This window comes from Cyprinodon variegatus, unplaced genomic scaffold (genome assembly GCF_000732505.1).
Source record: "Cyprinodon variegatus isolate N-32 unplaced genomic scaffold, C_variegatus-1.0 Scaffold341, whole genome shotgun sequence".
NCBI classification, from domain to species: Eukaryota; Metazoa; Chordata; class Actinopteri; order Cyprinodontiformes; family Cyprinodontidae; genus Cyprinodon; species Cyprinodon variegatus.
In genome coordinates, this window is record NW_015150794.1 from 778,809 (window position 1) to 788,518 (window position 9,710).

The 9,710-nt window shown below is 40.1% G+C and overlaps 1 protein-coding gene across 2 annotated transcripts in view; it reads left to right on the forward strand.

The window, feature by feature from the left end:
- Nucleotides 1-9,710, forward strand: part of shroom4 (shroom family member 4) — a 97,748-nt gene that overhangs the window by 26,926 nt on the left and 61,112 nt on the right. The window lies entirely within an intron of this gene.

Genomic DNA, 9,710 nt, shown 5'->3' on the forward strand with positions numbered 1-9,710 from the left:
ACTGTGGTAGCTGAAGATAAGATTATGGGCCTTAAGGGTTTGCTTGATTGATTGATTGCTTTATTCAATAGACTCATGGTCCATAAAGAGATAATACACAAGACAAAAAGTTAATAAACCACAACATGACACAAATATAATACATTATAAATAAAATAGAGAATATCAATGTGCAAATTGCATTAGCAGAGGTGCGGGAGAAGGTTTAAGCCAGGATTGGGTAATAAATCACTGAGTGGTACACCAAGCAAATGAGAAACCCCAGACAAGGTCTTGCTTTACAAAACAAACTTGTAAAAAAAATCTGAACAAACATCCCCACAGTGAAGTATGGTGGTGGCAGCATGATGCTATGGGGAGGCATTTCTTAAATCTGGTCCAATAGATGCACCAATATCTTTTCAGATTTCAAATGTACAATGCTAAAAAAAAATAAAGGAACACTTTGGGTCAAAAATGGTTCAAAAATCATGCTGTTTATTTATACTGGTTTGGACTGGGTGATGTGTTAGGAACAAATGATGCCACATCATTTGATGGAAATGAAAATTATCAACCCACAGAGGGCTGAATTCAAAGAGACCCCAAAAATTACATGGCCCATTTTGCTGAAATTTTATTGCAGCAACTCAAAATGGTATTCAGTAATTTGTATGGCCCCCCACATGCGTGTATGCATGCCTGACAACATCGGTGCATGCTCCTAATGAGACGACGGATGGCGTCCTGGTTTATCTCCTCTCAGATCTGGACCAGGGCATCAATGAGCTCCTGGACAGTCATAGGTGCAACCTGGCGGCATCGGATGGATCAAAACATAATGTCCCAGAGGTGTTCTATTGGATTTAGACCAGGTGAGCGTGGAGGCCAATCAATGGTATCAACTCCTTCATCCTCCAGGAACTGCCTGCATACTCTCACCACATGAGGTCGGGCATTGTTGTGCGCCAGGAGGAACCCAGGACCCGCTGCACCAGCATAGGGTCTGACAATGGGTGCAAGGATATCATCTCGATACCTAATGGCATTCAGGGTGCCGTTCTCTAGCCTGTATAGGTCTGTGCATCCCTCCATGGATATGCCTCCCCAGACCATCACTGACCCACCACCAAACCGGTCATGCTGAATGATGTTACAGGCAGCATAACATTCTCCACGGCTTCTCCAGACCCTTTCACGTCTGTCACATGTGCTCAGTGTAACCCTGCTCTCATTTGTGAAAAGCAGCAGTGTGGCCGACTTGCCAATTCCGGTGTTCTGTGGCAAATGCCAATCGAGCTCCACGGTGCCGGGCAGTGAGCACAGGGCCCACTCCAGGACGTCGGGCCCTCAGGCCACCCTCATGAAGTCTGTTTCTGATTGTTTGGTCAGAGACATTCAAACCAGTGGCCTGCTGGAGGTCATTTTGTAGGGCTCTGACAGTGCTCCTCCTGCTCCTCCTTGCACAAATGAGCAGATATCAGTCCTACTGATGGGTTGGGACCTTCTATGGCCCTGTCCAGCTCTCCTGGAGTAACTGCCTGTCTCCTGGAATCTCCTCCATGCTCTTGAGATTGTGCTGGGAGACATAGCAAACCTTCTGGCAATGGCATGTATTGATGTGCCATCCTGGAGGAGTTGGACTGCCTGTGCAACCTTTGCAGGGTCCAGGTAGTGTCTTATGCTAACAGTAGTGACAGTGACCCTAGCCAAATGCAAAACTGGTGAAAAAGGGTCAGAAAAGATGCGGAGGGGAAAAACTGTCAGTGGCCTCCACCTGTAAAACCATTTCTGTTTTGATGGTCGTCTCGTTGTTGTCCCTCTAGTTAACCCTAACCCTAACCCAAGTAGCTGAAAATTATTAAAAAACCCCTCTGCTACTTACCTGACCAAATCAATATCCCACAAGTTTAATTAACTTGATGCTATAATCTAATTATAAAGTACTCCTTAAATTTTTTTGAGCAGTGTAGAATATTTGGTAGACATTGGCTGCTAACCTGTCTGCCATCGCTCTTATCCTGACATCAAATATCTTCGGTTATGTTTAGCGGGTTGGGATTATTGTTCTCAGTGGGACGTCAGGTTCCCACAGTGTGACTATGTTAACAGATAGTGCTCCTAAAACAAAAGAAATACAAGCACAAACGCCTGCATGTGTTCTTAAAGCATAAAGAGACGGTTTATCTAGTATCACCAGACCAAGGTGACAGCTGGATGACCACCAGCATGGAGATAAATGTTATTTTTATGTATTTATCCAACTTCTTACATCGCCGTGCCCATAAATTACCACTGTACCGAAACACACACCAGGCTAACTCCTTCAATCTAAATATAACAGGGTGTGTCTGATCTGTGTGTGTTTGGGCTCACAGAGAGGGCATTCTTCTCATTTCCCCTGTGACTGCGCTGACCTCACCCTGTCTGGACATCCCACGGCTGCATGGCACACACTCACCCACAGCTAACGCAGGGCATTGGCTTCTGTTATACGTTTTAAGAAGAAAACCTTCTTTCACCAGAAGTTAACATAAAAAAGGAGGTAGGCTGGTGCAAACTGTCTAATCATGCGTATACAGTGGGTGTTTTTGTGACTGTTGTGCTTTGTGACCTTTTTTTTTAGGAGGTAATTAATGATGAGCATAAAACAAATGCTGTTGAGTTTTTTTATGTGGCTCTTTGGCTAAAGCTAAAAGTTTAACCTTGCAATGCAGAGGCTAAATTGCTTTCTCGGTATATATGTTTCAAGATATGTTGGAGGAGTTGGTAATTTTACTTCGAGGTCTTGTTTAAACAGTTCTCATAAAGTGTACCTATTTGAATTGAAGCAAAATGCTACGAGCAGTAATATCACAATAGTCGTTGCTAGCTAGTGTAGCTGTTTTTCAGAAAGAGCACTGAGGATAGAAAGATTTGAGGTGACTTTTCATCTGTTCCTGGATTAATAGTTTATTGGGAATGGATTACAACGTGGAAACATTGAGTGCAAACTGTCATTTGCAGAAAAGGCAGTTTGTGTGTCTGTTGGTGCTCCTGTGATGATTTTATTCTGCATCAATTTGGAGATGCACTGCATTTAATTCACTTAAACAGAGAAAATATATATTTTTAAATGTTGTTTATTGACCTCTTTGTTACGACTCATCAATATCTGCAGTTTACAGTCATTTGGCTGCTAGCTGAGCGTGTGGCAATAGTAGACATTCACTTCGATTTAGTCCTTGACCCTACAGCAATCCCTCACGCCGAGCATGCAAATGACAGTGGAGAGAAAAAAACTGCCTTTTAACAGGAAGAAACCTCCAACAGATCCAGGCTCTGAGTTAACAGCCTTCTGCTGTGGCGGACTGGGGGTTTAAATAAACGGACAAAGAAAAGGAGCATGCGAGCACTGTTCTAAAAATACTTTATATGTTAGAAAAGGTAAATGGTAAGCTAGCTCCACAGGTGGCTCTGTCTGGGAAAGAAACGGCTGAGCAGATGAGCCGTTTTCACGTCAAAGGAGTAAAAGAGACAAATATAATAAGCCGCAGTAAAAGCTGAGCCCATAGCTATGTGTAAGAAAGAAACAGGACAAAGCACTGAAAAAGTGCCCCAACTTGGCAGCGGCCCTGCTAATATTTCCCTCCAGGATGATGTCACAGACAAATGGAACAGACTAGAAGAAGCTCCTTAGCCTGGCCAGTGATACTGAGTTACATGAAGCATAATTCAGTCTGGTAAACCGCAAATCACAGCCCGGGAGGCGGGACTTTACTATTGGGACTGTCGACGCCAGAATTACTCATAAAGCAATGGCATGTTTCTGCTGGCATGACAACAAGCTGAAAACCACAACATGGCAATACTAAAATGAAAATTAACCACGTAATAAAGGTCACACCCTATATCCACTAATTTTCAGGCAAAATCGGCAGAAATCACCCACTGAAGACTTGCTTTGACGTGTTTCATCATAGGACATATACCAAAAAGTCAACCTGTCGACTAGTTGATTTAATAAGACTCAAAAGTTGCTCCCTCCTCGATAGCTTTGCACACTGCTGCATGACAGTGCGTGTATTGCATGTAAAACTGGTCTCTTTTTAGTTCATTTTTTCAGTTTAGTAGAGCACACACCAGTTGGCAATAAAACCTGATATAACCAAGAACTTGGAAAAATCACAACTCCTTAATGCCCTATTTTACAGACTACAACATTACAAAAACAGAGTGTTGCTTGGAGTTTTTGCTTCACATCCATAGTTATCCAGTTCTAACCCTGTGGTTCAGCCTCATCAGGTTAGAACAGTGGTTCCTGATCCTGGTCCCCATGGACCCTGTCCTGCATGTTTTATATATGTCTCTGTTGCAGGACACCTGATTCAAACTAGGGCTCCTTCCTTGCAATTGAGTGCTCCAGAAGCCTGTTAATTATGAAGGTAGATTTATTTCTTTATCATTCAATCAAAAAAAAAAAGTTGCTTCAATAAAAAAATATATTTTCAATAAAAAAAAACCTTCACTTCAATGAACAAAAAAACTTTTCTATCAAGGAAAAAAGTATTTGAATGCAAAAGTATATTTGAGACTCAAAAAAATACATTTGAACACTGCTTTTCTTTGATTGAAAATGTTTTATTTGATAAAAGTCCAGTCTTATTTTAGCTACTTTTTTAATTGAAGTAACATTGTTTTTTGATTGGACCATATAATGGGTAGGACATGTGTGTCTTTATTATTCAACCAAAAAAGAAGTTGCTTCAAACAAACAATAGAATCAATAAAAAGGCATTTTCAATGAAAAGATAAACGTTTTTGAATGCAAATAAAATATTTGAGACTCCAAAAAACACTTTTTTATTATTGAAAGTTTTCTCTTTTGTTGAAGGGATCTCTTTTTTGTTTGGGCCATACATGGTTAGGACATTTGTGTCTTAATCATTCAATTCCCCAAAAGTTGTTTAAATCAAAAAAAAAAAAGTGAAAAAAAATTTGAAGTTCAAATTGTTTTGATTGAATAATTTTGACACAAATGTTCTGCAGTGGGCAGTTTATCATTTATTTTTGCATTCAAATACTTTTTTCTTTGATAGAGAAGTTTTTTGTGAAGGTTTTTTTAATTGAAGAAATATTTTTTGATTAAAGCAACCTTTTATTTTGTTTGAATGATAAAGAAACAAATCTACCTTCATAGTTAATCATCCATTCTTTTCTGGTGAGATGCAACAACAAAACACTAAACACATACTAGAATGACTTCCCTGAGGAACAGGGTTCGGAACTTACCTGATGAGGCTCACCCTGTTAGTCCCGCCTTTGGAATCAAGCTCTACTAGCTCCTTACCAGACTGATTGTGTATTAGTTTTATCACTATGGTTGACCAGGCTAGAAAAAAACACAGAGAACATAAAGTCAGGGGTTGAACTAAAATATATGATGGAATCAGGGAATAATGATAGAATAAAGCAGAGTGATGTTAAGTGTTCCCCATGTCCTCCAGCGTTCTAACCCTATAGCAGCCTAACTATAGGGATACTCTGGATAACCTGAGCAACTTTAACTATATGTTTTGTCAAAGAGAAAAGATTTAAGCATGACTGAGCATTCCCAACGTCTTTTTGACAACATTCTTAAAAGGAAAAGGTCAATCAAAGAGAACCAGTGCGACCAAGTAAGCAGACTCAGTTCTGGATGTTGTAGAAATGCTGCAAGAAAAGGAGTTTCCGGCTCATGTCCTCAGCCAGAGTTAACGCATCCTTTCACCTTTTCTTTGCCTTTCTTTATTTCTTAAAATCTGAGTTCCCTACATTAGATCCATATTATTACATGTGCCACCCACATGACCAGAAGCTCAATGTGTTACATCTCAGTAGAGTTTTCCTGGGTGAACCAAAGGGCAAACCAGCCAAAGGAAAACAATGACAGCTTATTTGTGGGAATCTGCTGGACCCCACACCGAGTTAGAGGAAATTGTCGAATGCTTTTCTTTAAATGCCGTGTTTTGCTGTGATCCAAGAAGATTTAACGGCGGCTGCTGGACTTCATTTCATCCACCAGAAGCAACTGTAAACCTCTCTCTGTGGAAAGCCGGTCCTTTGTTTCTTGTTTGGAGGTGTTTGTTATCCAGCTGCAGCAGCTCACAACTTCCATCCCCTCCTGTGTCCAGAAAGCAGCTTTTGGTTAATGACTCCATCAGCTGCACATAGAAACATACGCACAACCGTCGACTCTATTATTACTGCTCTCTAATTATGCCCCATATGTCTGCATGGTGGGGTTGAGTGTATAAAATCCACAGGTGTGTGTGTGTCAGGACAAATCACAGCTCGTTTCCCTGAGGTAGTCTCCTCCCTTCCTCTTCTCTGCTGCTTCCTCGATCCTCTGCCTCCCTCTGAATCATCTGTTATCCTTGTTACCTTTCCTCGTCTCCTTCTGCCTCCATCTCCCTTTGAACCCTGGATTTTTTTGATGTGGGAAAATGCTGAATAATCTTTCCGCCGCTAGTTTTAGCAGAACTGACCCATCTGCGTTATAATCTGCCACCAGCACAGTTTATTTCATTGGTTCTACCGTTATTGCTTTTCGGCGTAATGGAAGGTCATTTTAAGGCTGTCTTTCTTTGGGAATAGCGTGTTTGTGTGTGTGAACAGTGTTCCAGTGTTAAACACTGATCTGCTGCAGCCTTTTTCAGCCTTTGGTTTGTTTTTAGAGCGAAAAGCTCATTAGAAACAAGTGAAAATAAACACTGTCGATTGCCTTTGGCTCAGCCTGGTGGCCTTATGTGTGTCCAAGGTTTTGTTTTGTCAACTGGAAGATGTCTGAATACAGTCAAGTGTTGCTTTTTTTTTTGAGTTGCTTGTCACTGTCAGATATTTACCTTTTTTTTGTTAGTTTTTTTTCCACTTAAAAAACAAACTTGAACCAGGGTTTGCAGAATGGAACTGATGCATGAAAAAAAAAGGCTGCACAGGTTTTCATAGGCATGATAGGAATGCAATGATACTCGTGTCAAGTCTTCGTACTTGTACTTCTAAAAATGAGCTGATACTCTGAACATATGCCACTTCTATATTTGACAAAGATCACAGTATCAAAACATTTAAATTTACTGTAGCTGTAGCTCTCGAGGCCATTCCTGTTGGGGAAGAAAAAAAACTCCACTAAGCTGTACTAGATCCAAGGTAAAAGTCTAAATATATCTTAACACTTAAAAAAAAAACACCAAAACTTTTCAGTTTGACAAAGCTTTTTTTTTTTCAGCATTTGTACTGGTACTCTTACTAAAATTGTCAGTACTTACAATCTTACTCGATTAGGAGTAATCTGGAATGGGCTAATCTCTACCTGCTAACACAGATTATATATTAGAACATCTTTGTTAAAATACCAGATTTTGGGGATGTCCAAAAATATCAATCTTAAACCCTTTTCCACATTTAATTTGACATTTTATTTTGAAATTTAGTAGCAAAACAAATTTGTTACTGGGTGCCAAAAAGAAATGGAAACACTGCTGAAGGGCTTCTGGATTCAATGTTAGCTTTATGCCTTCTTAATTTGAACCTTACATAAAACTTTACGCATCTTGATTTATTCTTTAGTTAATGCCATCGTTTTTGTAGGTCTCATTGTACAAAAATAGATCCTCCTAATCTTTAGTCCGTTAGGAAAAGGTCAAAAGTTTCATTTTATAAGTTGTATACAACAAAGAAATTAGCATTAATAATCTGATTAAACATGTGAAAACGGTGGCTTTAGAAAAACTGAAGATGTCTCCAAAATCTTTAAAAGAAGCAAAAGCAACACAGAATAAGGAGACATTCATTTGTGTTAGAAAGTAGGGGAAAAATACCAAATCCCTGGTCAAAAAAAAAGAAAAAAAGTACTTAGATATGATAGATACACTACTGTTTATGCTCTAAAAACATTCTAAATGACTTTGTTTCGAGTAAATTCTGGACGCTACCCACTCAGGACACTTGGAATACATTGGACGAGCAGTATGGAGGAATATTGACACGTTTTTTGTGGACTTTTATGGACCTTTCTGCCTCGGGCGCCATAGACCTCCATTATTTGAATGTCAGCAGACAGCAAGAAGCCTCCCAGATCTCCAGATGCATTTGAGATATCAAAAAAGTACTCCAGAGTGTTGTTCAGCATGGGGGTGAGTAGAAAATGAAGGCTAATCATGTTTTGGGTGTACTATTCCTTTAAGAGTCAAGTTCTAGAAGTCATTTTTGGCACAAAAGACACATTATTAGAAGAACAACGTGATAACAGTGAAACACTGAAGTGGCAGCATTATGCTCTGGGTCAATGATTAAATCTGTTTTTCCCCTTACAATCTTATCCCTCTGTTCAGTGACTTTCACTTCCTGTGTGGCTTTACTGTTTTGTGCACCGTGTCAAGGCCGATTTATACTTCAAAACTAGGTGTCGTGGTCAACTCAGAGACGTCCCCACCCCTTCCGCAGACACTCCGTTGTCGGACAAACTAGCCCCCACTTCCTCTTCCCCTTGGACGTATCTCGACCCACAGCTAGTTCGTATTGTTCCTCTTGCATTGTGGCGTGGAATAACATAGCGCAGACCACGCTTCAATATGGAGCATAAATCAAAAATGTCTGCATCGTACCTGCGACCTGCGGGAGTATAACCAGCCCTTCACTGTGCCATCACTGTGGGACAGAGCATGTGAGCAGAGCGGAAGAAATATGGTGAAGCGCAGAGCACTTTTCAATTTATTTGCCAGAGTGAGGATTTCGCTCCACTCCAGTTCGCTCCGATGCGCACATAGCGTCAACTTTATTCTAATTCAGGTTTCACTTAAAACCTAGGCCAATACCTATGCAGTAGTGTGTGCCTATTATCTGTTATAGTCTATGTTTCAACTTTACCAAGGATTCGCCAAGACGAGGATTTCATATTGTGTGATAAAAAGTGGGATACAATATAAACTAACTATACTTAACAACACAGAGTGGGTTCACATAAAGCGATCATTATGGTAAGAGCCAGATTTTGAAAACGGATCGCATACATGCATTATACGCTATTATTTCATTTGCAATGGGATGTGAAGTGACCTTTTTAATGTAGTCTAGCAAAATAAATTACTAATTAAATAGAAAACGTAGGGGCAACATGAATGGAGCGGGGTGTTACCTAATTTAACAGCCAGTTAAATAAGACAATACACATGTATCGGTCACATCATTAAATCAAACGCCGTGTGTCCCAGGGCCCTGGCATAATTACATGATGGAAAAATGTCAGAAAATGCCTTCTTCTGAAAATTTGAGCGAGCATGGAGTGATTTCGCTGGAACTGAGCGGTGAGTGTGAATTGCACGGCGCTCCGCTCCGTTCACACGCTCCGCTGTGGGATAAAGCTGAGCAGAGAGCAGCGGTCATCCATTTTATGTTGTTTAGTGCGAAACGATACATGTATGCAGCATCGATTCCAGCTACATTGAAATGTTTTTGCTATCAAAACAGAGCGCTAAAGTTAGACTTTATTGATCTTTATAACATGAAAACATCTTTAACAGGAACAAGAAGTGAGTTTATTGTAACTGTAGCTGTATTTTTTGACAAAATATCTGTTGTTATGGAGGAATAGATGCTGCAGCATCCAGAATATGTAGCGTTGATGTTAGCTTTTTTTTTTCCTTCACTTTAAAGCCGATTAGAGTTTTTTTATGCCTATAAAAGGCGATTTTAATATATGTTCCTTTTTTATT